The following is a 17,775-nucleotide window of genomic DNA, read 5'->3' as shown; positions in this document are numbered from 1 at the left end:
TGTTTGTAGATTTTTTGATGATGGCCATTCTGACCCGTGTGAGGTGATACCTCATTGAAGTTTTGATTTGCATTTCTCTAATGATTAGTGATGTTGAGCATCTTTTCATGTGCCTCTTGGCCATCTGTAAGTCATCTTTGGAGAAATGTCTATTTAGGTCTTCTGCTCATTTTTAAGTCAGATTCATTGCAGCTCTATTTACAATAGCCAGGACATGGAAGCAACCTAAGTGTCCATCAACAGATGAATGGATAAAGAAGATGTGGCACATATATACAATGGAATATTACTCAGCCATGAAAAAAAATAAAATTGAGTTATTTGTAGTGAGGTGGATGGACCTAGAGTCTGTCATACAGACTGAAGTAAGTCAGAAAGAGAAAAACAAATACCATATGCTAATGCATATATATGGAATCTAAAAAAAAAAATGGTACTGATGAACCTAGTGGCAGGACAGGAGTAAAGATGTAGACATAGACAATGGACTTGTGGACACAGTGGGGGAGGGGGAAGCTGGGACGAAGTGAGAGGAGTAGCAACATATACACTACCAAATGTAAAATAGATAGCTAGTGGGAAGCAGCTGCATAGCACAGGGAGATCAGCTTGGTGTTTTTCGACAACCTAGAGGGGTGGGATAGGGAGGGTGGGAGGGAAGCTCAAGAGGGAAGCAATTATACTGCAAAAAAATAAAATAAAATTATACTCCAAAAAAATTAAATTAAATTAAAAAATAAAGATAGCAGAAAGAATCCAGTGGAGGCACAGGTGGTGATTCACCAGATTAGAATCACCCTCACCAGCCGCAACATGAAGTCTTTGTAGAGGGTATGTGCTGATCTGATCATTGGTGTGGAGGAAAAGAATCTCAAAGTGAAAGGACCAGTTCAGATGCCTACCAAAACTCTGAGAATAACTACAAGGAACCTACAAGGAAAACTTCTTGTGGTGAAGGTTCTAAGACTTGGGATCGGTTTCAGATGAGGATCCACAAGCGACTCATTGACCAGACATCCTTCTGAGATTGTCAAGCATATCACTTCCATCAGTACTGAGCCAGGAATCGAGGTTGAAGTCACCATTGCAGATGCTTAAATCAACATTTTTAATAAATTGATAATCAGTTGTTAAATTCTGTTGACTTTTTTCATAATACTGACAGGTCTTAGGAATAGAGTTGTGCTATGGAATTCATTCCACCTTTTAAGCAGAATAATTAAAATTAGATGGTTAGCCAAAAAAAGAAAGAAAGAAAGAAAAATATTAGGGACTTCCCTGGCTATCCAGTGGTTAAGACTCCGCCTTCCAATGCAGGGGTTGTGGGTTTGATTCCTGTGTGGGGAGCTAAGATCCCACACGCTTTGTGGCCAAAAAAACAAAACATAAAACAGAAGCAATATTGTAACAAATTTTGTAAAGACTTTAACAATTGTCCACATCAAAAAAATCTTTAAAAAATATTGGATTCATTCAAACAAATAACCAATATCAAACAATTCATTAATTAGTATTTATCACATACTCACTCCATACCGTTACACTGGTAATGATGTATTGAATAAGACATGCAATGGACCTCTTGTAATTGAGTTTACATTTTTAGGGGGAGGATAAGCAAAATGTGAAAGATGAAATTTATGAGTATAAACATCAAAAAAGAAGGTAATTTGGAAAAAAAAAAGAGTAACATCTGAAAAAGTAGCACATTAAGCTATTCTTAACATTCTCATTACAGTGTGAATTAGATCTTTTAAATATTTTATTATTAAAAACACAGCTTTTGGGGAGGTTATAAGAGAGGGGAGAGATGTAAGTGTCTTGAGAACCAATGGTATTATTGAATACTATGAAAGTCCAGATGGACAGAGAGGGTTTAAGAGGGAAGAGTTAAAACTATTTCACAAATAGGCCTTTGGAGAAAAGCCCTAGGTTTGGGATGACAAGAACTTGGATTTTATCCATAAAATGTCAATCTAGCTGTATAACTTGAGGAACTTTCTTGGTTCTGCATGCCTCATTTAAACAAACAAACAAAAATTTGATTCTCCTACCAATCACCTTTTCTGTAGGCACTGAATTAGCATATAGAGAGCTTCTTACAGATATACGTGCTAAGGTCATAGAGTAGTTAATCAGTTATTTTCCAATTAGATAAATGCTGGCTGCTACAATGACTGTTATACCTTCACAAGGTTGTTATGATTTGATGTGATAGAATTCATATGAAGTGGCACAATAGAAGACAGTTTATATTTTTATATCTCACTAACTGTTCATTTTATGCAACTGTATATTTCCTTTAACTTCAAGAATATAAAGAAGCTGACTGTACTGTCTTCTTTTCTATCTTGTTTCCATACTAGAGAGGGGAATTTCTCATCATCCAGTTGTGTAATAAATAATGTCATGCTGTTTCTGCTTCTAGGAGGTTTCCTAAGTATCCATCAGCTGCAGAACAAAGATGGAAAGGGAGAGAGATAGGGAGATAGAGAGTGAGAGAACACAGCATGATACCAGAAGGGAATTACCCATGAAACTATGGACCTTACTAGGTTATGAAAACCCAGGGTATTGGGACTTCCCTGGTGGTCCAGTGGTTAAGAGTCCACCTTCCAGTGCAGGGGATGCAGGTTCGATTCCCTGGTCGTGGAACTAAGATCCCACATGCCGCGGGGCAACTAAGCCTGTGTGCTCTGGAGCCCATGCACCACAACTACAGAAGCCCCACATGTCACAACTAGGACCTGATGCGGCCAAAAATAAAATAAATAAATATTAAAAAATAACCCAGGGTATCAAATTATCCCAAAGATAATTTGGATATGTCTGGAAGAAGGGTAGTTTGATAACATTGGGAATTTCTGTTGATAATTACATTTTTAAGTAAATAAATAATGCTGATGCAGTCTTTGCAGAGTTTCTTTGGTAGCCAGCTTCCCTAATACCTTCCAACACTGTTTAAAGTAACTAACTAGCTAACTAACAGCCTTTGTGGCTGCAAACAGATAGGTAAGAGAGAGAAAGGAATTAGAGTGGTGGTACTGCCAACTGAAGTTGGGTGATCAGTAAGAAGATAGCTGCCATAATTGTAACATAAACCAATAGAGGAGAGCATAAAATGAAATTTGACTTATAGAGCATATTTATAAATAAGATGTATTCAAATATGGAATACATTGCCAAATACTGTAGTATTGTACTACACTCTGTTAAGAAAAATGGGAAAGACAAAGAGAAATGGTTCCTTGCTCTTAAGGAAGAAACTTTATTTGAGGCAACAATAGCTATCAAGGTAAATTTAAATGGCTTGAGTAAAACTTCAAGGGAACATGTTCTAGAACATCTTGGAATAATTCAGAACTTACTTAGGTACACCTAAGTTATGTGGGAATAAAACCAAGGGTGTTCATCTAAGTCAGGATGAATCCGGAACTTTTTTTTTGAGGTCTACTAAGATGGGTCCTGGAGAAAGTTTAGGATATAAGTGGACTGATTTAAGTCTAGCACAGTATCTTCCACTTGGAGTGTTCAACAATAACTTTTAAATGGGTGAAAAATGGGGAAATTTACTGACTAAAGGTAAGAATATGGTCTTATGTGTCCAGATAACATTTTTTTTGTTGTTTTGTTGTTGTTGTTTCTACTGTGACTTATGGGCGAGTGGCAATAAATAGAATTCTGGCTACTTTCAAGCCATATTGGATCTTGAATACAAGGCTGATGATTTTCATGCTGATCCTTCTATAAGGAAACATAATTATGAAAATAATGATGTTTTTTAAAAAAGAATAAAAAAGAAAAAAAGAATAGTTTAAGACACCATAGCAAGAGGTTCTAGGCTATGACAGCAACTCCATGGACAGTTATAGAACAATTACTTCTCAACATTTCATCATTGTCCCTTCAACCTCCAAGTGAAAAAAGAAAAAAATTAGAAAGCTTATCCCATTTATCAAGGAAACTTTATTGTCACCTTAGGCCAAAGTAATTTTATCCTCCTCAGAACACTGTAACACAATAAGCTGATTGCCTTCGAAGTACTTTTCTTATGCATATCAATTTAAACTGAATTCAGGACAAAATTCCAAGGAATTCACCTTCAAACCTAAAAATAAATTATATGTAGAAGCATATACATATACACGTAACTATATCACATACAGTTATATGTAATATATATATACACTCATATATAATTTTATGTAATAAATTTAATCATATATGTAAAATTTGGGCAGAGGTGCAGGAAGTATGGGCAGGTAGGCATCAGGCATATTGCAAATGAATATTATTGTTCTTGATGTAGTCATAATTTGAAGGATTTTAGTGAAAATAATCCAAGTTTTAATAGCTTGTTATGGGTATTATGTTTGATTTTACCTAAATCCTTACATAAGGCTCACATGTCAGATACAGTAGTTCTGATGACTAGAACTTAGATTTGCCCCGCCATAAATAAACTACCTCTCTTTGAACACTTATCTTACTTCACATTATCTTTATTTGTATAGTGTTGTCAACCAACACAGTATCCGTGTCTCTAAGAGATATTTATACTCCCATTCCCTTTAAATGTACTCAGCTGAGCCACAAGGCAGGCTAGAAGATGCCCCAGACTGCTGAAACTGCTTAGCTCCAATACACACACAGAAGCAGAGGTCATCCCCGCCGTCATTAAAAATACTGTCATTTGTTCCCTGGGGAAATTTAAACCTGTAAAGACATGTTACAATTGGGAAAATGCCAGTCTGTGCTCTATGTCTTTCCTTCCCTACTCCTCACATTTTCACTCTAATATGGGATTGGAAAAGTTCAATGCAAATCCATTAACACCTTGAAAAGCCTTTTTCTTTTCCTTCTCCCGTTCTCTAAACATTATAGTCATAAATTATTGTCTTGAATTTGTTCTTCTATGAAAACTTTTAATTAATTTTCTTTACCTTGAAATTTCTTCTGTTTATATGCCCTTGGGAGAGTTTAATAAATATTTCTTTACTATTCCTTGAATTAAATTGATCCCGGAGTACTGTTTAGGAGGTTATATTTATTCTTTACAATTTTTCATGTTGAGTCCCTAATATAAAGTGTTCATAGGATCTCCTCTATAGAATATCTAATTCTCTGAGCCTTTTGATCGCTATGTCCATATCTGTCACAGTGGTTAGGGTATTTCTGGTTTCTACTTGTTGGTTCTACTTCCAAGGGTCTTTTCTGGAGGGTAAAATCCTATAAAATGGAAGATGGATCCCCTATGAACAATCTCAACTTTATCCAATTTCATGTTTAAGCCCCTCGATCTAGAAGTCTCAGAATCCATTCATGTAAACACACTCCCAATTCTTGCTTGTACTTAATGGCTAGTTCTGCAGGTCATTTAGTGTAGTCTTCTTCTTCCTTTCAAGGTCCAGCACTTATTTGACTCTATTATGTTGTTTTAAAGATGTAATGGCCAAAAAGTAATTGAGAGCAGATTAATAGAGGTTTCTAATCATCTTCCAGTATGGGGATAGTACTGGCCTTCAATAGGGAGGAGCGGGACAATAGTAAATGCCATGGGAACTCAAGATTTTTAAATGCATCACTCCAGATGTCACTAAATTCAAATCTTAGAGTTTCCTTCCTTCCCAATCAGAGTCTTGACTTTGGGGTGGGAGACCTGCTTTGTTAATTGTATCTACAGTATTCATTGTTCCCATGAACATCTATCCAGTTACATAGCCTTATAATTTCTGTTTTCTCTGTTAATCATAAGTATCTAAAGCATTTTACACCAGTGCATTTCCCTTTCACTGGTATAAAACCCAGAACAGGAGAAAATTTGATAAGGCCATGAGACATAATTTTATATTTGAGAATTTGGGGGATGGTATATCTATGCTTATCTCAGTTCTGCAGAACCATTGATGCTATGTCTCCCTGGAGAAAGAAACCTGGAACTAAGATTTTTGTTCTTACCTAAAATGCTTCAAGTCCTCAATTATCTTCAGTAGCCTGATAGTCATATGATTAGGTGAACGTGTATTCCCTTATATCACTGCTAAGTTTTACTTCAACAGAAACCTTTTGAAAACCTTTGGATATGAACATTTTCATACATAGAAATCTGCTGAGACTAGTTATGCATTTAGCTTAATGATTCTTATTATCATTTAATTAAATGGGATTTAAAAATGGGGCAAGTACAACCAACTGGAGACTAAACCAGTTTATTGTATTATCCTAGAAACTTCTTTTCTATATTTTTAATGATTAAACTCAAGTTAAATTGTAATGTGGAAGACATTTGTCACTAGCTTTTTTCGGTCTAGCTTTAAGAATTGTCCCTACTCCTTGGATGATTCCACGTCCTCAGATTTCTATATTTTGGTGCATGGAATGATACTATTAATGTATTCCTAGTGACAAAAAGTAGTGGTAACCTTCTGGATTTCTTTTTGTTTATTTTTTCAAAACAATAATTTAAGAAAAAAAGAAAAACCAACAATAACCAAAAACAAACAAAAATACTTTTTTTATTGGTCAGCTATTGCTATATAATAAAGCACCGGAAACCTCAGTGACATACATTCTAACAGACCTCAGTGTGGGCTTCCAGGGAAGAAGGTGGAGAACAAGAAACAATATACATACTATATTACCTTACTGATAATTTGAGATATCAGCTGGACAAACAAATTACATTTACCTTTTAAGACATTTGAGAAAGTCAAAAGAATAAAAGCTATTTATTTATTTAAAATATTTATTTAATGTCTTTATGTCATGTACCGGGCATTGTGCTCAATCCCAGAAATGCAAAGTTGAGTAAAGGAGACACATTATCTTCCTTTGGGAAGCATACATTATGATGAGTACAAGAATGAATGTTCACACTAAAAACCTGGATTCTCACTCCGAAAACTTTTTTACCTGTGGCTAAATTTAAATTGGTGTAAATTTACATAAGTAAATTGTCATTTACTTATGTAAAGTAAATGAAAAAGAGATTTTAAACAATTTAACTCTTTTTTAAATTTTATTTCTTGTAACTCATAAATTTATAAGATTATAAAACCCAGAATTAATCTTATCCTGTCCCTTACTTGCTTGTCATTTTGAGCAATTCACTTACTTTACCCTCGTCAGTTTTCTTATATGTAATGTGAGTGTGATTGGTAATCTTGATTCTCCCAGCTGAAAATATTCTCTCATTCTTCCTTGGTGCCATTTATAGATTAACCTCTTAAATTTCTGCCCTTACCATTTTCTCTATTTCTTTCATCAGCATAGGGTTAAAAGAAAGGCAGAAAAGTAATAGGATTTCCTATTTGCTTTGGTCATTTTTAAACTCCAGTGTTTATCACCAGCTTACTTGTCTGTTCAAGTCTACCATTGCTGGAATTCCGCAGTGCTCTGTTAATCTCTTCAGTAGGATTTTATCTGCTTTGCAGAGGTAGATTAAATATGGCTACAAATTCTGTCATGCTCCCCACATTGGGCATGGAGTTTATTTCCCTGTCTCTTAGGTCTAGACTAGCCCAATGACTGCCTAACCAGTAGAAAACAGTAGAAGTAATGGTATGCAATTTCTGGTAACTCTTTAAAAGGACTTGTAAAATCTGTTACATCCTTTCTGGAAAGCTGCGTGTTGTGATACCACCTCTCAGAACCCTGCCATGCTCTGAGAAGCACAAGCCACATGCAGAAGCCATAATGAGAGCCCCAGATAAGATCATGGTCAGCAACCCTGGCTAAGCACTCAGCTGACCACCAGCAAGAAATGCCAGCCATGTGAATGAGTCATCTGGGTTGTCCAGCTCATCAAATGCTCAGCTGACTCTAGCTTCAGTTGGTATCTAATTCCAGCTACGTGAAGAACACTGCTACTGTGTCCAAGCTCGTACTGCTTACCACATGCCAGGCCAGTACATGGAGAGATGAGTTGCTGGGGCAAGCTGGCAGACTGAGAAGATCATGGACTGGTGTCCCAAAGAATCATATTGCCTGAGTTAGAATTCAGGCTTCTTTTATACTAAAAAGGGAAGGAGTAAAGTCAAACATTTCCTGGTTCTGGTCAGCCTCCAGAGGGGATATGTTAATTTCTTCCTTCTTGTAGTCATTCACAGGTGGACCAGGTCAAGATGTTTCCTATGATCTAAGCAAAGGTATTTTAGTTTAATGCTCATTGCCTGAGATGCAGGGTTCCCAGAGATGGACCATTATGCACAGTTTACGCTTATAGACAGCATTCCTTTGTAGTAGTAGCATCCTGTAGTAGAATACAAAGTTTCTTCCCTATTACACTTCCTAGTCAGTCCTATCAACCCCCAGAAATGTGAAGGATAATAGTAATTTATTGATTTAAGCTATTACATTTTGGAGGTCTTTTATTATGTTATAATGCATAACAGAAACAGGCATCTTTGGAGCTACTTGTTTTCATGTGTGAATTCCCAAGGCCCCATGTTTAATTTTCTATTCACAGTTTTGTATTTTTTTCTGTAAGGAGTTTTCCTCCAATTGCATAAGCTTCCATCAGATACACGGGATGTTCCCAGCTCCCTTGCCTTCTGTAAAGTTTCGTCTCGGTTCTGTAACCTCTCTTTAGCTAGTGACCTCTAAGTTACTTACTTTGGGTTCAAGTTAGCCCTCTTTAGAGAAAATATATCCCCATATGTTTGTGAAAAGAACAGCTTAGGGCAGCTTATAAAAGAAATGCATGGATATCATCTAGCACATGGCCTTGTTTGGGGGTTACAGTCTGTACTCAGTAAACATTTGCTTTTCTGCTCTCAGCTCTGTCTTCAGTGTTAGCCCTATTGATGACTGCCTTGCAGAGTGACACTGATGACTTCAATTGACACACTCACCCCATCTCTGCCCCACAGTGGATCCAGGTCACTGAGAACATAAAATCTTCACTTGGTGTCAGTTCCCAGGGCTCATTAGGCTTAAGTCTTCTAAGCACCAGAATTTGATTACTATGTGCAAGACTAAATCCCTGGTGGTTGTTTTTAAAAGGTATTGCTTACAACAATGGTGTGTTTAATTAACACCATTTATATCAAGTCACACAGACACTTTTACATACGCTCACACTATAGCATATTTACCCAAAATAGACAATCTAACTACTTGAGAAAATTGGCTGTTTCTGCTCAACTGGAGTGTTATAAGAAAAAAGAACTCCAATTATAAAACACAGAAGGATGGAAAAATGACAATTTCTTGTTATTTTTGTTTTGTTTTTAAAATGTTAATTAAGATATAGACTCCACGACTATTGTGGAGTTTAGTCCAGGTGAATGAATAAATCTCTTCGATGTGGATCAAAGGGGAGATTGATCTTTTCTGGCTTATCTAGAATTCAGAAATCCTGAGAAATTATTGCTGAGTGTCCAGTACATGGTTAAAAAGGAAGGCAGCACTGGCTCTGTATTACCCACATACAGAAGTTGGGTGCTCTGCATGTGAATGATAGAGGGAAGAAGGGAAATTTTTCGGGAAGTCATTTAATCAAATTTGAAAGGGGTATGATAAATTTAATCATTACCAACAACAACAAAAAATTAGAGTTAAATAAGAGGAAATTATTAAATTTAACTTCACTTCTCGTGGCCCTTTTTATTTTTCCAGTGGTGGTATTAATATAATATTTAATGTATCATTACAGTTTCTGTTTTTTGAATTGAGCTATAATTTACATATAGCATTATATTATTGTTAGGGGTATAACATAATGATTCAATATTTGAATATACTGCAAAATGATAGCCATACTAAGTTAACATCTGTCCCCATGTGCATAGTTACAATTTTTTTTTTCTTGTGGTTAGGACATTTGACATCTACTCTCTTAGTAACTTTCAAATATGCATTATAGTATTATTAACTATACTCTAGTAGCCTTTTTTTATTCTATTTTTCTAAGGCAAACTTCTTAGGAAGGAAAAAACAAGGAATGGACAGGAAGGTTGGAATAGATTTTTCAAATATTGAGGAAACCAAATTTTTTCACAGCGCTCATCTATTTAAATGATATTTTTAAAAATTTATTATTTTATTAATTTTAATTAAATAGTAACCACAGGGCTGTTCAGAGCAATATAAGATACAAAGAAAACTGTAGTTTATTCTTCCACAAATATTTATTGAATAGTTATGTTCAGTGCACTGTGCTTGGTATCAAACTGAATAAGGCTGGCCTCCTGCCACTTTGCCTTGTCTTCTTCCTCCAGGACCCACCCCCACTTTCTCTTCTTGGTGAAAGGCACCTCCCTCCTAATGACAAATTGTGTTTTCTTTGTTTGCCAAGGGATTCCCAAAGACGAGGTCTGTTGGGCATAGATACCTTTGGGCTGCCTGGGACAATGGCCCCTGGGGAGGTTTGAGGGTGAGAGCCTCCCAAGACACTAAACCCAGCTCAGGTCACCAATAGGTTTGGAGAGCAGAGAGCCCCAGCTTTTCTTCTGCCTGCTCTTTTTGCATTTGCCCTTGTACCCCTATATGCACTTTTTCTTATTTTTTTTTCCCCACCAGCACATCCTACAAAGAAGAAAACGAAAGGTACAGCTAATCACATGATACATCAGAGGCATGGAACAACCACTTTCTCCCCAAGTCCTTTCTCACCACATTAGAATGTATCCTGACCCTGATTCAACATCTAAGTGGAACATCATAACAAAAGAGCTATTTTGATTATAAAACATCCTTAATGTATGCTCAAACATATAAAACATCCTTAATGTATACTCAAACACTTGCATAGCTTATGTCATATGTTTATGGTCTATAAAGCCATGCATTTTGGTTTCATTTATTGAATTTAACCATCAGGATGGACCTGGTACATCACGCTAGTCCTTTCACAGATAAGCACTTGCTAGTAAAGTCCATCGGTATGTTTGTATGGACACTTGTTACTTGCAATTTACAAGGGGATTGGTGAGGTAATCTTATTCTTCCTTACCCAGATTGGTTAGGGATAAAAGAGATTGCAGGTCCCAGCTAACATGATCCTTTCCATATAGGAAAATCAGAAAGACAGATTATTTAGATGGTTAGATAGATTGTTTAGAAAGATTAATAGAACGTTTATTAAGGTCTTTAGGACTTTGTTTCCCATGTTTTAAGAGTTGTCTTTGGAATCGCAACAATATGAATACAAATCCTGACTCCACCATCTTGGGCAAGTTATTTAAGCTTTATCAGTAACAGTTTTCTCATTTAAAAATTGTGAGAAACAAAAACATTGACCTCACAGCATTGTGAGGATTAAATAAGGTAGCAAACTCTGAGCACAATGCTAAACCTATGCTAGATGTCAATAAATATTTTTTCCATTTCCATTCTATGCAGATACCCAGTGTTCTCATCCAGATTCACTTGGTGAATCACAAGGCTGCTCTTTTCAGTTACTTATTGTCTCACGACTTGGTATTGCATGGCATATATTTCTTTCCCACACCTCAAACACCTCAATACTCCACATAACCTCTCCTCTGGTTATTCATTTTTTTATATTTCGTAGTTTTGATTCCCCACTCAGATTATAAGCTTCGTGAGTACTGGAGACATGGCTAAGGTATTTTTTTCCTTCAAATTTCTCCCATAATACCATGTACACAAACTGAACATATATAAACCTACTTTTTCTTTTATAATCAGTTTCGATGGTGCCAGAGAAACATATCTGAAAAAATTATTTTATTTTTCTGTGTTTTTAAAAATATCTCAGAAAGAAGATTATCAGAATTACTAGTAGTGTCATGGTAATTTTTAAATGATAGTTTTCTCTTTAATTCAGAAGATGGTTGATAAAAATTCAATTATTTTCTTTAGATGCAAATGGTTATCATAAAAATGCTATTCTAACTCTTTGGAGATAATTAACACTTTATCTCAGTTAGACTGCATTTTGCTGCAATGATGTTATCTAATTTATTGTAAATGTTTAAACTTTACAGCATGTCTAATTGCCATTAATTTCCAACCTTCTAAAATATTGAGAATAATCGAGAATAGAGTCTTTGGAGTATGCTAATTATTTTCGATAGAAAAGGATTTTAATTTTATTTTTAATTAAATTAATTGAAATAATTGGAATTGATACCAGGCTCCAGGCTATCAGGAGGAATATTTGTAATCTAAATCATGAACAGTCTGGATTTGTCACCATAAAAGTAACAATCAAAAAGTCAATGATCTCATAAAATGTGAGTAAAAATTAAAATGCAAAATCTAACAGTCAGAAAACAGGATCATAAAATAAAAATGGAGATTACTATGTCGACTCACCATACAAAAATGATATGAAATATTTATAAAGGAGAATAAAATTGCATATGGATAAAATTAGGAAGAAAATATACCTGAATAGTTATCACTTGGTAGGAAAATTAAAATATATGTGAAAAGAATCCAGCCAGTAGAAAAGAATGAAGGGCACTGAAACAGACCTACACATAAGAAGGAACTTGATATATGACAGAGGTGGTATTGCAAGTACTCTAAAGTGATGGTCTCTACAATAAATGATGCTGGGGTCATTGGATATTTACATGGGGAAGAAAAAGTTATATTTATTTATTTATTTTTAAAATTTTTATTTATGTATTTTTGGCCATGCCTTGTGGCTTGTGGGATCTTAGTTCCTTGGCCAGGGATTGAGCCCACACCATCAGCAGTGAAAGTGTGGACTCCTAACCACTGGACCACCAGGAATACCCTAAAAATTTATATTTAGTCTTCCCCTTCACACTATCTCTCTCACTATTATACCAGTCAAATTTGTGTTCATCAAAGCCTCAAATATGAAGAGCAACACTTAAAACTCTTCAGAAGAAAATATTTGAGGATATAATCATTACCTTTGGGTATAGAATGAACTTTTAAAACAGATACAAAAGAACACAAGAACCGATTGATATATTTAATTTTATTAAAGTTGAAAGAAAAAAAGTATAATCTAATTAACAAACAACAACAAAAAACTTGTTTATCTAAAACCATCATGAAGAAATGAAAAGTCATAGCCTTGCAGAAGGATCTACAGTATATACAATAACGATTAGTATTACAAATATATTTCTTTTAGATTTCTACAAAGATAGCTTAAAATTTACATAAGAAAATGCCAAAAATATAAATTAACAATCGAGATGGAAAGAAACATGTGTGGCTAACAAACATATAAAAATATGCAGGACCCCACTATTAAATAATGAGAGTTAAAGTCATAACTAGATCCTGTATTAGATCATTCATATTGACAAAGTATCTGTTCATATCTGGTCCAGATGAGGTTGCGGTGATATTGCCAAAAGCTCGGCCTCTGTGCACTGGTGCAGAATCGTATTCAGAGACAGTTTTGGGTGAAATCAAAAAGAATAGCTTTGTTGCTTTGCCAGGCAAAGAGGGACACAGCAGGCTCATGCCCCTGAAAAACAGTGTGTCCCAACCATGGGAGGAATTGGTGAGGAGTTTTTGTAGCAATAGTTCAAGGCTGGGGGTATGCACAGCCTGCACTTCTTTAATCTTGCCTCAGGTGGTCTCCTAATCTTGATGAGTTTCTCTGGTTCCTTTCATCTTGCCTCAGGTGGTTTCTTGGCTGCTCTTCCCTTGTCTCAGCATCCCCTCCCTTCTCAGACTAGCAGCTGTTCGAATCTGCCCTTTGAAACCCGGGGAAGGTCATGGAGGCTGGAGTCTGTTTCCTACAAGAAACAGGGCCACTGAAAGGCTTCTGTTCCAAGGAGCCCCACAGGGTCCTGCTCGATTTCAGTGCATAATATTCTTAGACACTGGGATGAGAAGATGCATTTATTAGAACATTTTGGACAATAATTTTAATAGATTTCACTAGATACACACAACATAAAAGTACATATTAATCCATGGGACTAATAATCATCAAATGCAGGACAGAAGTTTTGTCTGGAGAAGAAGAAAGCAAATAAATGTGATAAGACAGAAATGCGGAAGACTGGTTTCGACTATATTGGTAGTGCTGTATTTCTAACCTAGGTGGGGTATCCAAGTGTTCGGTTTATCTTTTGATGTTTATTTATACTTTTCTGGATATTGTAAATATAGTATTTTTTTTTCAGAGAGATAATATACGTGGAAAATAAAATGTGTTTGGGGGTAAAATATTTTCCATGTTACAAAAAATGAACATTTTCAGACAGGAACTTGAGGGGAAACAATGATTTCCTTAGCTAGTTCAGAATACATAAAATTGTATTGGTATGATACTAAATTAAAAACTTGGTATGAGATGTTTAAAATTCTATCCTCTTTTTTATGCCATAATTTCTCTGTCCCTCAACCCATAAGCATTTCAGAAGTGCGTAAAGGAAAACTGAGGAGGAAACAAAATACAAGACCAATCACATTAAGAATGTAATAAATACAAACTTCCAGTTGCAAAATAAATGAATCACTGGTATAAAATGTACAGTGTGGGGAACATAGTCAACAACTAAGTATTGATGATATCTTTTTGGTGACATACCGTAACTAGACTTATCATGGTGATCATTTTGAAATATATAGAAAAAATTTACTATATCCTGTAACAGAAAATAACAGTGTTGTAGGTCAATTACACTCCAAAAACAATCAAACAAATTCATAGAAAAAGAGATCAGATTTGTGGTTACCAGGGGCAGGGGGGAGGGGGGAGGAGAGTTGGATGAAGGCAGCTAAAGGTACTACAAACTTCCAGTACTAGGGATGTAATGTAAATGATAAAAATAATTAACACTCCTGTATGTTATTTATGGAAGTTAAGAGGGTAAATCCTAAGATTTCTTATCAAATTTTTTTTCTATTTCTTTAATGTATCTATATGAAATGATGAATGCTCACTAAACTTATTGTGATAATCAATTCATGGGGAATGTAAATCAAACCATTATGCTGTACATTTTAAGCTTATGCAGTGCTTTATGCCAATTATATCTCAATAAAACTGGAAGAAAAGAAAGAAGGAAAGTAAGGGAGGAAGGAAAGAAAAGAAAGAAAGAAAGAGATAAAGAGTATAAATAATCAGATATTCTAAAAAGATAATTAATTTAAATTAAAAGGGGATACTAATCAGTTTTTGCCTAAGCATATTTTCTTTCAATTACTTTTAATAGGTTTCCTTCATTAATTAACTTCTTAAGATCAACTGCAAAATGGCCTACCAGTTACTTGAAAGTTACTTCTCACTCTAACAAAATCTTTGTTTTTCTGCTTAAGATGGCTAAAATTGGTTTCTGTTTTCTGGATAGCAACAGTAGCAGACAAACCACACTTATAGTTCCTGGAATCAAATCTGCTCTGATATATGACAGCAAGTCATCTGATCAAAGCATTGAACTTGGCTTTCTCACTCACCAGGGGAGTGAGATTTAACATCCTAGGCTCCAGGTAACTTCTTTGGAAAATGAGGAAGGAGGCCAGATTCAAATCAGCACCCTCCCATCCACCAGCTGTGTGCCACTAGCAAATCACTTAGCTTCTCTGTATCCATTTTCTTACGTAAGAATCAGAATTACTAATTTCTCACTCTCAGGGTCATTGTGAGAATTATATGATTTAATGTTCATGTCAATATGCATACTGGATGATCCATGACAGATGAACAAACAAATAGAAATTTCTAATGCCATAAATGGCAAGGCTGTTGGAATCACTGAATGCTTTAAAGGGACATACTCAATTGGATATATAGCTAGAGAATAAATAAGTAGAGTTGTATTTTTAACATCTCAAAATAGTATAACATTTTGATTTAAGGTCACAGAATTTCTGCTTTGGGTGACTTGCTCCTTATTAAATCCTCAGATATAAAACTACTCTTCCTTCTTAAAACACTTGGGACAAGGTATGGTTCAGATTCCAAAAGTTCTCAGAATTAGAAAGATACATGATATATAAGTAACACTGCCAGGATGGGCAGGGGCACAAGGACATTTCTTCAGCAGAACATGTGAATAACCTCACTAAGTGAGATACATAAGAATTCTAGGTCGCCTGACTGTTACATCAGGTTTGTCTGCCAAGTGGGCTATGAAAAAAGAAACACTTTATTTCTCAAGCACTGAAATTCAGAATTACATGTAAGAATGTGGGCATGTGTTCCTTTCTGCAAGCTTTAACTTCACAATGCCCAAATAAAGTTTCAGAGTAAGACTATTTTTCAGTCTTAAGAGTTTCTAACTCCATATTTGCTCTAATGGATAAATATACCCTTTGATTGCATCCAATGCCCTGGGAATATGATTGTAATTTCACTTTTTGTCCCTTTGGTACAAGGACTAAATCTTGCACTGTTCGACATCTTCCACCATGTCTTATATTCCCAAATTCATAAGCTTCTTTCTACAAATAGTTACTTCAAATGGAATAAAATTGAATTTATATTTTAAAACTAATTGTGGCTCTCATATCCAATTATGGTTTTGCTTCCTGGTTGACGTTGAGTGCAAAGATAAGGTCAATGCTTAACAATAAGTGAAAATGGATTTAATTCTTTTTTATTATTTTATAAGAAATACTAAAAAAACAAAACAAAATTTGTACTATTTCCTAAAGGGGAAATTGCAAAGATTTCTATAATGGCTATTCTGGGTAACTTGCTGTTCTTTCTGTTGTAATCTCTTTTTAACTTTTCACACTTTTTCGTATCTTCACTTGGACTGATTAGTTCAACCATTAGATTTAAAGTGACTGTTGGGATTGTGTCTGGCCATTTGGTAAAAATAATTATTGAAAAATCAAATATCTCTGTGAGAGCTCTAAGTTCTCCTTGCATATCAATGCCTAATAAGCACAACAGAAATGGTGGGTGAATGTAGGTACTTTAATTATCATTTTGTGTCCGGTAGTCTCTTTGACATTCTGGAACTGTGGCTACTAAAATGAAGGGTTGATTCTAGGTTGTCTCCATTCAAAATTGCTGTTCATCATGTGTTCTGTTTGTTCACTTTGGTGTTTTCATGATATAAATTTCTACACTCATTATTATTTTTATAGCAATTTCTATTATTAAATTGTATGCTATCTAGAGAAGGAAGATTTTTAAATGTAAATAAAATAATTGCATGACAAAAGTATTTTTCTCAGGGACCATAAATTCTGTATTTTTTCTCAAGATAACAATTCTTTCTGACTTCTGTTGTAACCTTAAGTAATTCCTGGAAAGTATTGTTATTGCCAATGTGTGACTGTGAATGAAAATTAAATCTAACTTGAACAACTGAGACTTTGAGTTTACTGAACACTGTTTCTTGCACTGCAGTATCGTTTGTAATCAATCAGTGAATACTTCCTGCAGCCAAATTACTTGAATGATGCTGAAAAACAGACCAAAATAGATAAGACAGAGCTTCAGAGATTCATGAGCTCAGGGGAGAAGCAAAAAATAAGAGATCATGTACTTCTAGGACTGGGAGGAAAGGTTCATGTTCAGGAGTACAAATGGAAGACCCAAGGAAGCAAATAGAGTAGGCTCTTGCTTTTGAAGCAATGAATCGTATGTATATTTTGCACCCATCAAGGTAAAAAGAGCTCAGAAAGGGCAAAAAAAAAAAAAAAAGTTAATGAAGTGTCTTTGAATGACTTATAATCTGATTGAACAAATGGGATATATAGATATATATATATATATATATGTGAAATAGAGAATAAAAGCAAATTGCATACAATCAACATCATATTGTTCAGACCAAAATTTAAAGTCAGACTACGGTAAAAGTGTTATGAAAAGGTTGATGTAGATATTAGTACTAAAAGATCTGGGTA

General features: G+C 35.1%; 1 pseudogene; it reads left to right on the top strand.

The window, feature by feature from the left end:
* Window positions 1-735: 735 nt before the first annotated feature.
* LOC102991138 (40S ribosomal protein S20-like) lies at window positions 736-1,098 on the top strand (annotated as a pseudogene).
* Window positions 1,099-17,775: the final 16,677 nt, after the last annotated feature.

Source organism: Physeter macrocephalus, chromosome 2 (assembly GCF_002837175.3).
Source record: "Physeter macrocephalus isolate SW-GA chromosome 2, ASM283717v5, whole genome shotgun sequence".
In the NCBI taxonomy this organism is placed as follows: domain Eukaryota; kingdom Metazoa; phylum Chordata; class Mammalia; order Artiodactyla; family Physeteridae; genus Physeter; species Physeter macrocephalus.
This window is presented reverse-complemented; position numbering and strand designations above follow the sequence as displayed.